Source organism: Callospermophilus lateralis, unplaced genomic scaffold (genome assembly GCF_048772815.1).
Source record: "Callospermophilus lateralis isolate mCalLat2 unplaced genomic scaffold, mCalLat2.hap1 Scaffold_329, whole genome shotgun sequence".
Classification (NCBI taxonomy): Eukaryota; Metazoa; Chordata; class Mammalia; order Rodentia; family Sciuridae; genus Callospermophilus; species Callospermophilus lateralis.
Window position 1 is genome coordinate 1354158 of NW_027513853.1, and position 11296 is coordinate 1365453.

The following is an 11296-nucleotide window of genomic DNA, read 5'->3' on the forward strand; positions in this document are numbered from 1 at the left end:
TGAATTTGCAGTCCTACAGCCTCAGACCCCCAAGTTACTGTGATTACAGGTTGGACCACCACACCCAGTGGGACAAAGTCTTTAAGCCATAGAATGAACAATGATTTAAAATGATTCTCTATGGGACTGAAATAGAAGACACTGGTGTGTGATAAGTCTGTCCAAGTGTGCTTATCAATAGATTTCAGTGTTTCTTCCTTCAATAATGATTTTGTTAATGAAAGTTCATGGAAGAACCCAGAGACAATTGTTTGCTTTCTTGGAGGTTAATATCAGAGGAAAGTCTGTTCTAGTCTATACTTGCTAAATTTCTTTCATTTAAAGTAATCAGGATACCAGGGTGCTGGATTTTGGAGTGACAGTCCCTGGACTACTTCACCAATATCTGTGAAATATGGATACAAGGAATAGCTTTCAATATTTCCATTATTACATTCCACCTTGTAGGAAGTCTGGGCATGTCAAACTCCTGCTGATTGAGTTAGGATATAATTATTGTAGGAATAACTCTGAAAACCTTCAAGTCCAGTCTTGGTGAACAAATAAGGGTCACTCATAGAAGTCAAATGCCTTTTGCATTCTTGTACCAGAAATAGTACTAAAATTAATTGCATTTACCAAAGTTAATAAATTGATTAACCTTATATTTACACCAATATTTTCAAGACTAAGCTTCTGAGTATAAATAATATTTCTTGCAAAAATTCCATAACAAAAATTAAACAAAGACACAATTGCATTGGTAATTGCTAGGAATCAAAGGCCCTAATTTTAAAGATGTGCTAGAACACAATATTCTTCAACTGTCTCATCAATTATGTAGGACTTTGGTGCTTAAATTTTATTCAGATGTAAATTGATCTAGTATTTGAAGAACATTATGAGAATTTCGTGTAAAATGAAGATACCCGGGTGCAAATATACTGAGGAGAATGTCACAGATTTCAAAAGGTTTTGAACAAACATAGTTTTATGTATAAGTTTTGTTATATTATATGAAAGAATTTTTATTTTTGAATATTTATTTATCTTTTAGGCTAATTATTACAAAAATTAAAAGGATTTTTTCAGTTTTAAATGTAACCACAGCAAGGATAAATTTTAGCATTAAGCACAGCTGTTTCTTGAATATGCACATCTTTTCTATTTGAAAAATGTGAATTTAATGTATATCAGATGAGATATAATTATGAATAAAAATTTTAGTGTGCCTTGTATGGATAATATCTAACCCATAAGTAAGATAAATACCTATTGCACTTTTAATAAGTTCTTTTGATATGCCAACTGTTTGAGACCAAAAACAAATAATTTATTTACATTGAAAAATTAATATGCCAGTCAAATTTTAATGCAATCATTTTAATAACAATATAAAATTCAAAACATAACCAGATAAATATGTGTCAGAATTCTCGCACATATGAAGAAGTTTTCTCCAAATAAGTTTTAAAAAAGAAAAGTTGAATTTTACAGTTTCCTTCTTATTTCTCTGTGCTTTTTAATATGGTGAAAAATGTGGTTATTTAAAATGATAATCACAAAGTTATATAAAAGCTTTGCATCACCACATACTTTCCTTTGAGTAGATATCTTTATGAAGGAACAAATAGACTCTCCTTTCAGCATCATTACTTATGTAAAGATCATCAATGAAAATATAGGAAAGGAAAGGATCAGAATCCTTACTTTATGGTTTTAAAATACATAAGATTCCTTATTTGCTCCTTATACAATGTCCATACTTCCAGAGCTAAAGAGTTAGTACTAAAAGGGGGTGGGCAGGAAGGGGAGGGTGCAATGAATTTGTATTAAATTTGCATTTAGGCTGAGAATATTTTAAAGCCAGACAGTTAGTGTTATGAAATTGTAATGTATGATCAGTCTGTTATCTTTACACATTCTAGCAAGACACCTTAAGTCTGATTGATGAGAACATGCTTAAGAAAACCTTTGAGAAATTAAGGGATAGAAGCAATAGTAATAATGATATATTTGACTGCTTTGGAATAAACTTTGTTCTGACCTAGAGTACGCCATTTGGTATACAGGGTATTATTACTGTGACTGGCAGATAGCCAGTTTCACAGAGGAAGTTCATAGCGCATCATTTTAAAGCTCATTAATGTCCTTATATTAATGTAATTTTACATATTCTTTACTTCTCTCCATCATTTAATCTGGCATATTTTTTTTGTAAATGAATATTGCTTTATTCAGCAAAGTTTGTATGTTTATTTTGATTAAGAGATATACAGATTGAATATTAGCTTCAGGATAAATCACTAAATACAATATTAGCATCTTTTGGATTGGCATATGTTGAGTTGCAACCTGGTATATAAAAGGTGGTGCATAAAGCCTGACCAGTAATTTCCAGACAGTGGAAAATGTCATTTGAGTAGTGTTTTTTTCAGTTCCTTGATTCCTACAACTATCTGTGGAAATTGAGCCATGTTTATTCCTACAAAAGACTGTGTTTTCTATCTCAGGAAACTATTTTCTTTCTTCATATAGCTTGTTTTGTTCATATTTTGTTCATATACATTAATGGAATTCAGCATTCTTTAGTGACTTTTCTTACAAGTTTTTTGTGTATCTCGACCATGGACTACAAATTTCATAAGAACAGAGATCTCTTTTGTTCACTTTTATATTCTTAGCACCTAACCCAATGCTGACACATGATAAGCCTTGCACAGATTGTATGTTGAATGAATGAATCATGGATAGAAGCCACACTAGTAAAAAAGACAATGTGGTTTCCAAAAGTAGCTAATCTGTAAATGGTTGCATGGGGTTCTGCCTTAATAAAATTTATGGTCCAAATGTAGAGAGACTTATCTTTGTTTCTTTACAGGAGTATGAAATTAGACCTACATACACAAGATAACATAACACATCTGTCAACTTGGTTACCTTTCCCTTTATCTTGAGATGTCAGTCATTTTTCAATGAACTAACTAGTAGTCATAATCAGTACTTGGCAGGCCCTACAATAACGTAGTTCTCCTATGAGTAGATGACTCAGAATTGATTTTTTTTGAAAAATCTTTATTGGTTTTTGCTGAACATATTTATTTTTCTCCCCTTCTTCCAAATACTTCATTGAAAATGTCAATAAAGGAAGACAGATTGGAGTAAATTTATAACACCACCAAAGATGAGAAGAGTAGGCCTTAACACATTTGAAATGTATGTACCTTTATGCCTGATTGAAGTTTATATAACATGTATTTTCTTTTAAAGGTACATCAAAGTCTTCTTGTGCTTTGAAACACCACAGACTATTTAAGTGCTATTCATGGAGGTCAACTAATCCATTATGTCCCATCATCCCATTTCTAGTTCACCTAGAATACTTAAATTGAGGAAACAAATGTACTACTTATGGTAACTTTGAAATAAACATTCATGTTTGCAGAGTTCTTTTCTTTTGAGAAAAGTAATGGGTGAAGGATTTGTGATAATATCCATTAATATTATTAATAGTATTCTTAATATTGTTAATGACATTATTAATATTGTTAATGATAATAAATTATAAACTCTAGATTATGATTTCTAACCTATTTTAATGCAAACTCTCTCAATATCATTCAAATATTTGCATATTTGAAAATTTGGGACTTAATGGATTCAACAATGAAATCACCAAGAAAAAGCATAAAAATACGAAAACATGGCATTCACAGCACTCAAAGGATACTTGTTTACCGTATGAAAGCTGAAACAAGAAGGGAGGGCACCCTGTGGATGTGCATGTCCAGTGATGTAAATTTTTCACTGCTCTGCACATATTTATCAATTACCTCAAACGTTCTCTAAATATTGATTTGGGTATTATAATCTTTAGTGAATAGGAAAATGTGCAAATATATAATCTCAGAATAATTAGGTTCTACGGTACTCCTTTTAGATATTCACATCTATACTCAGAAGTGATATTGTCTCTTTCACTGGTTTTGTTACAAGGATTGCACTAGATTCAAAAATAAATTGAACCAATATTTCTTCTTTTTCTATTTCCTAAAAGATTTTATATATTATTATTATTATTATTATTATTATTATTATGTTATTCTAGAATTTTGATATAATTTCTTGTAAAAATGTCTGCCTAAGAAAAACATTTTTGTGTAGGGGAAAAAGGGAAGAAGAGGTTAATATAAGCTTTAATTATTTATGTATGTATGTATGTTTGTATGTATGTATGTTTTTAGGTAGTCGGGTACTCTATTAACTGGATGCTCTACCACCTAGGTGACCTATATATCCAGCCCTTTATTTTTTTTTAATTAAATTCTTGTATTTTTTTGATGGACACCATATGTTTAATTAATTAATTAATTAATTAATTTTTGTATGGTGCTGAGAATTGAACCCATTGCCTCACCTGTGCTAGGCAAGTGCTCTACCCCTGAGCTACAACCCCAGCTTAAGCCCTTTTCTTTTTTATTTTGAAGCAAGGTCTTCCTAAATTGCCCAGGCTGAGCTTTAACTTGGAATTCTCCTGCCTCAGCCTCTGAAGTAGCTGGGACTACATGAATGTACCACTGTGACTAACTATAAATTTTAAAATAAATAAATTTTTCTTTTTCATCAGTTTTGGAAATTAAATTTTTTAAAAAATTATTCATCTGTGTATTAAAAGTTTTACAAAAAGTTGTTTGTACATTTACACTTAGATTTCATTTTTCTCATTTTTATTGGATTTAATTTTTCCTTTTCATTTCTTTCTTTTGGCCAATTTTGACATGTTTGCCTGTTTTATTCATTTGTTTTTTCAAACAACCAACTTTTGGCTTTTTAAAAAACTGTATTACATATTTAGCTTCTATGTCACTGATTTCTGCTCTTATATTTACATTTTTCTTTTTTTTAAATGTTAAGCTGGAAATTGTTTTCTTACTTTTAGCCCTTTTCTAATGCAAACATTTAATGCTACAAATGTTCCTTTAAATACATCTTTCATTACATAAGACAAATTTTGACATTTATTTTTATGTATCTTTCAGTTTTGCTTTTTATTATTATTTTGTTTTATATTCTTTTGTTTGACCTATGATTTATCTGAAAGTATGTGCTCTACTTTTTAAACATATATAGCACATATGGTTACCTTTTTTATTTTGTTTCCTAATTTAAATGATTTTATCGTCAGAGAATGGTCTTTTGTGTCACTGTCTCTTCAATAATTGATGATACTAACTTTATTCTATGTATCAACTTTTTAAAATGTTCTATGTGTTCCTGAGAATGTATATTCTCTATTTAATGGGTGTTTAGTTGGATTATTATTTATTAGGTTATTATTTATTTATTAGGTTATTAGTTGTTAATTCTTCATATACTTAATTTGTATCTGTGAATTCTAGGAGTTTTTGGAGACAAATTCTATAATATCCTCCCAAGAAAACTGATTTGTTACCTGAATTACAAAGTCTTATTACAGTTGGTAAGAAATTCAACTATCTAGTAAGCAAAGGACCTTGAAAAATCTGGATGTCTCAATTCAAGAGAATTCACTCAAATATATAGCAGTTGAAATCTGATGGAGAAGGTAGTATTTGCTTAGTTCCCTACCTTCAGAAGGAAAAAGTAGTCACACAGCTTTGAGCAGTCAATCGATGAATCCTTTAGAAACTTTATACACAGAGAATAATTATTTGATATTATTAGTCATCAAAACTGAAGACTCACAACAAACTCAAAAAAGGTATTTTGGGACAAGTAACTTTCTTGCTTTAACAATACAAATAATCAAGCCAAATCTACTAAGGCCATTGTGTGTGTGTGTGTGTGTGTGTGTGTGTGTGTGTGTGTGTTTGAGAAGAATCTTTGGAGATTGTGATCAGAGAGGTGAAACATCCTGAACAAAAATATCTACAACTTGGATATAGGTAGGTAGAAGAGGTTTATTTCTACAAATGTAGTCACAAATGTTTAAACTGCTCATGACACATTACTGCTAATATCATTAAATAATTTATCAACAACTTTGACAAATATTCCTATTATATTTGCCTGAGAGTCACACTTTTTTAACCTTTTGAAAATTATACTTTAACAAATTATATCAGAAAACTTCTATTATTTATCCTCATTTAAAAGATAAAAATACTGATGCATTGTTAAGATTTGTGACTCACTAAAGGTCCTGTATTTCTGATTAGATGGAACAGAAATACAGAATACAGAATCTAGTTCTACAGGACATGCTCATTATTCTGAAATCTATGTGAATAACCTGTCATTTCAGAACATAGAATGCAGTTCATAATACCATCTTAATGAAAAGTTGGGAGCAGAAATGGCATGTTTGCAAAATTCTTCCCCCTCCAAATGATTATAATGTGTTTTATTCTTAAGAGAGTTTTTGAGTATGAATGTTAATGTGATTCTGAAAAAAATTTGCAAGAAAAATTATAAAAGCATGGATCTCATTTGATGAGGGTCTGGTGCTTAACTTTTCACAGTACTGTTTACATATTTTTGACTGTAAAAACATCTTCAAATAAAAAATTGTCTATTTTTAAAAAGTTAATAAAAGTTACCCATTGGGTTGGTCTCATGTTTTCCTGCTACAACCAAAAGGATTTGAGTATTTTGGCTACCTTGAATTGATATGAATTTTATTGACAATTTATACTAATTATATCGAACATGAAAAAAATGTCACATTGCCAGGAGTTTGAATAAAGAATCATAATGTGAACTATAAAATAATTAAAAGAATCATTTACTTCATATATATTTTACAGTAAAATTATCATGTTTATCCCATAAATACATAAACATGTTATATTTAAATCAGATACTATAAATTTTATCAAAGAACACCTTTGTATTACTAAGTAATTAGTAATACATTCCCTTTAACAAAGCAATATTTGTTTAGTTACTTCTGTTATATTTTCCATTAAACATAGCATGTAGCATTGTATTTAAAACTAAGCCTGGTAACAAAAGTTATATAAAATTCAAATACATTTGACTTTTTTATTCTCCTCTATTTACTATACCATGGATAAACCTACAATTATGAGTTGTCAGATTTGCATTCTTTATTAAACCAAATTGAATTCTCTTTTTGAAAATTGATAAGAGTTTTGAAACTCTGACAGTGCCTATACAACTCTCATTGCAAAAAACAGTGAATGCATATTACATTGATTTCCTGAATGTACTCTGAAGTAACAGCAACTGCTGAATGGTCTCTGCAGTATATTTTCTTACTTGAAGTGAATGGGATATAGACTGTTCTTGTACTACATCACAAGAATTAGTTTCTCGGGATTAGCATAATGCAATTCTCTGAATCCTCTTTTCCACTTTATTGTTTCTTTGTGCCTGTTTGTTTATAAGAAAGCACTCCAATTCATTAAAGAAGTGCCTAAGCAGCATAGTTCTGTATAATTTTGAGCATTGTTTTAAAAATTGTTCATGAGAAAACTGGATCTCTGCAATTTTTTATTCAGCTTTAATACTTTCCATTGAGACCTATACTAGATTTACTTCAGAGCTGATTATGCCAAAATATGATCAAACAGCCATAAAAGTGTATAAAAGCAGCTACACTTTTCATTAAGTAGGTTCATTTTGATATGAATATTGTTTGTTATGGGCTAACAGGGAAGATGTTTTGCTATTTCTATTATGGAAAAATTATATCCAACTGCTATATCTAGCATTTCATTGCAAAATGTAGCTCAAACTGGGAATTTAAGTTGCCAACTAGAATGCAAACTATGCCTAGATATTTTGATTAATTGAAGACAATAAGGGGCCAAAGTGCAATGCATTGTTTTGCATATTCAGAAGCCTACTCTGCATTGATCAATAATCTGGACCATCATTTGCTCTTTTACACAGAGGTTATCTTTGAACATGAATTGGCCATTTAATCAGTTTTATTTTCCTTTTAAGTTTTTTTTTTTTTTTACATCTAAACTAATCTTGCATATATTTCAGTCAGATCTTAAAACATTGCAAGTATTTATATATTCTATGTCTGAAGTTGCACATATTTTCAGATAAAAGGCAGTTTAAATTCACTTTCTATATGTCAGCAGATTCATCATGGCTACTTAAAAAATCATGAAGAATTAAAAAAAAGTCTTTGAACAAGGTTAAATTAGGTTATTAATGTTACTTGCTAGCATTTTCGTCCAATATTTTTCTGTTGATTGTTAACCTAGAGCCTACTACAAACCCAGATTTAAAGTTAGCAAGAAAGTAGCTCATCTATGTCATGTATATGTGTCTTTGTGTGTGCTAGAATCATTCCCTCAGAAACATTTATCACATACATCATATGAAAAAGACCTGGTCTTTATCATCAATAAATGTAAAATCTAGAATGAAAACATTTATGAATATGAGATATGTGATCTAAAAACACACTAAAATACAAAGAACATAACTACAAAACAAGGTTATATTATGCTTGCTATACATCTGTCCATTCAAAAACTCATTAGCTTGGATTCTCAAACAAGCATTGTTCTAAGCACAAGGGTTAGAAAGATAAATGATGATGAAAAACATAGAGGAGGTATTTTATTCTGGATTGAATACATTTGGAGAGACAGTATGGGCCAAATTGCATTTTAGTTATTTACTGAAAATATAGTAGGATTTTTCTAGAAAATAAAATGATTAGAGCAAAATTATCTTAGGGAAATGGAGAGACATAAACAAAGATAAAGAGGCAGAAAAGAATTTTTCTAGATTGAGGGCATAATAATAAGTAAAAGTGTTGTAAAATAATGGTGTGGAATTTGCAGGCAGAGTCATTATTGGAAGAACAAGATTTTAAAAGTATCACTAAAAAGTCAAGAGATTTTTGAGTCCTTTCTTCTTACTTATTAACCCATCATTTATACATGAAGTTTGAGGGAAAAAGGAAAGTCAGATTTAGCTAAGGAGAAAGCAGAGAAGGTTTACTCTAATAAATGGGTTGGTGAACATCTAGGCATTGACCACAGATTAGAAGTAGAAGAAAACAAGTAATAAAAAGCCTGGGTATTGGTAAGAAATATAATCAGATTTTTTTATAAGAAAGGAGGATCAATGATTCAAGGAAATAAAAAACAGATATTGAAAAGTATTCAACAATATCAATAAAGACAAATAATGAGATATTTTTATGCACAGCATTATCAGTAAACACAAATTAAATAATAAAATATTACTTGTCATTAGTTTTAAACATTTGAGAAAATTTGAATTTACATAGGATCTACTAAAATATGGAGAAATAATATAGTTTACTGCTATTTTTTGGAAGGCAGCTAAGAAATATTTTTTTTTAATTTTTTTTTATTGGTTGTTCAAAACATTACAAAGCTCATGGCATATCATCTTCCATACATTTGATTCAAATGGGTTATCAGCTCCCATTTTTACCCCAATTACAAGTTGCAGAATGACATCGGTTACACATCCACATTTTTACATAATACCATATTAATGACTGTTGTATTCTGCTACCTTTCCTATCCCCTACTATCCCCCCTCCCATTCCCTCTCCTCTTCCCTCTCTACCCCATCTGCTGTGGTTTAATTCTCTCCCTTTTTTTTCCCCTTTCCCCTCACAAACTCTTATATGTAGTTTTATGTAACAATGAGGGTCTCCTTCCATTTCCATACAGTTTCCCTTCTCTCTCCCTCTCTCCCACCCCACTCGTCTCTGTTAAATGTTAATCTTTTCCTCATGCTCTTCTTCCCTGTTCTGATCTTGGTTGCTCTCTTTATATCAAAGGAGACATTTGGCATTTGTTTTTTAAGGATTGGCTAGCTTCACTTAGCATTATCTGCTCTAATGCCATCCATTTCCCTGCAAAATCCATGATTTTGTCATTTTTTAGTGCTGCGTAATACTCCATTGTGTATAGATGCCACAGTTTTTTAATCCATTCATCTATTGAAGGGCATCTAGGTTGATTCCAAAGTCTAGCTATTGTGAATTGTGCTGCTATGATCATTGAAGTGGCAGTATCCCTATAGTATGCTCTTTTGAGGTCCTCAGGGAATAGACCGAGAAGGGCAATAGCTGGGTCAAATGGTGGTTCCATTCCCAGCTTTCCTAGGTATCTCCATACTGCTTTCCATATTGGCCGCACCATTTTGCAGTCCCACCAGCAATGTACAAGTGTACCCTTTTCCCCACATCCTTGCCAGCACTTATTGTTACTTGACTTCCTAATGGCTGCCAATCTTACTGGAGTGAGATGGTATCTTAGGGTGGTTTTGATTTGCATTTCTCTGACTGCTAGAGATGGTGAGCATTTTTTCATATACTTATTGATTGACTGTATGTCTTCCTCTGAGAAGTGTCTGTTCAGGTCCTTGGCCCATTTGTTGATAGGGTTGTTTGTTATCTTATTGTTTAATTTTTTAAGTTCTTTGTATATTCTGGATATTAGGGCTCTATCTGAAGTGTGAGGAGTAAAAATTTGTTCCCAGGATGTAGGTTCCCTGTTTACCTCTCTTATTGTTTCTCTTGCTGAGAAAAAACTTTTTAGTTTCAGTAAGTCCCATTTGTTTATTCTTGTATTTAATTCTTGGGCTATGGGCGTCCTATTAAGGAATTTGGAGCCCGACCCCACAGTATGTAGATCGGAGCCAACTTTTTCTTCTATCAGGTGCAGAGTCTCTGGTTTGATATCTAGCTCCTTGATCCATTTTGAATTAACTTTTGTGCATGGCGAGAGAAAAAAATATGGAACGCTTCACGAATTTGCGTGTCATCCTTGCGCAGGGGCCATGCTAATCTTCTCTGTATCGTTCCAATTTTAGTATATGTGCTGCCGAAGCGAGCACAGAAATATTTTTGACCATAAAAAATGTTCATGTCCTTTATGTCATTTAATAATCATATAACATATATATATATATATGATAGAGCCAAATATCATGCACTGTGATTTTGATTCAGTATTATTTAATTTATTCGAAAATTCAAAAGAAAAAATTAAATATTCTATGTGTCATGATAATAATTACTTACACATTAACTACAATAGGGACTATTATGCATATCAAATGGGTTATTATATTAAATTTTTAATACTAATTTTTATTATTCATATGTTAAAACAGGAAATACAAAAGAGCAAGATACAAAATTTAGGGACAGCATCATCAAAAATATATAAATATGCATATGATCCAGACACATTAACAATATCTATTCATCAGTAATATGATCACAACTAATTTTCACTTTTTTTCTGTTTTGATGCAACTTCTTAACTTTCTTTTTAAAATATACATGATTTCTAAAATATCA

At 30.9% G+C, this 11296-nt stretch overlaps 1 non-coding gene across 1 annotated transcript; it reads right to left on the bottom strand.

The window, feature by feature from the left end:
* Positions 1 to 10720: 10720 nt before the first annotated feature.
* Positions 10721 to 10827, bottom strand: LOC143386266 (U6 spliceosomal RNA). The gene has a single exon (XR_013089562.1). It is a non-coding gene; the product is annotated as a U6 spliceosomal RNA (small nuclear RNA).
* Positions 10828 to 11296: the final 469 nt, after the last annotated feature.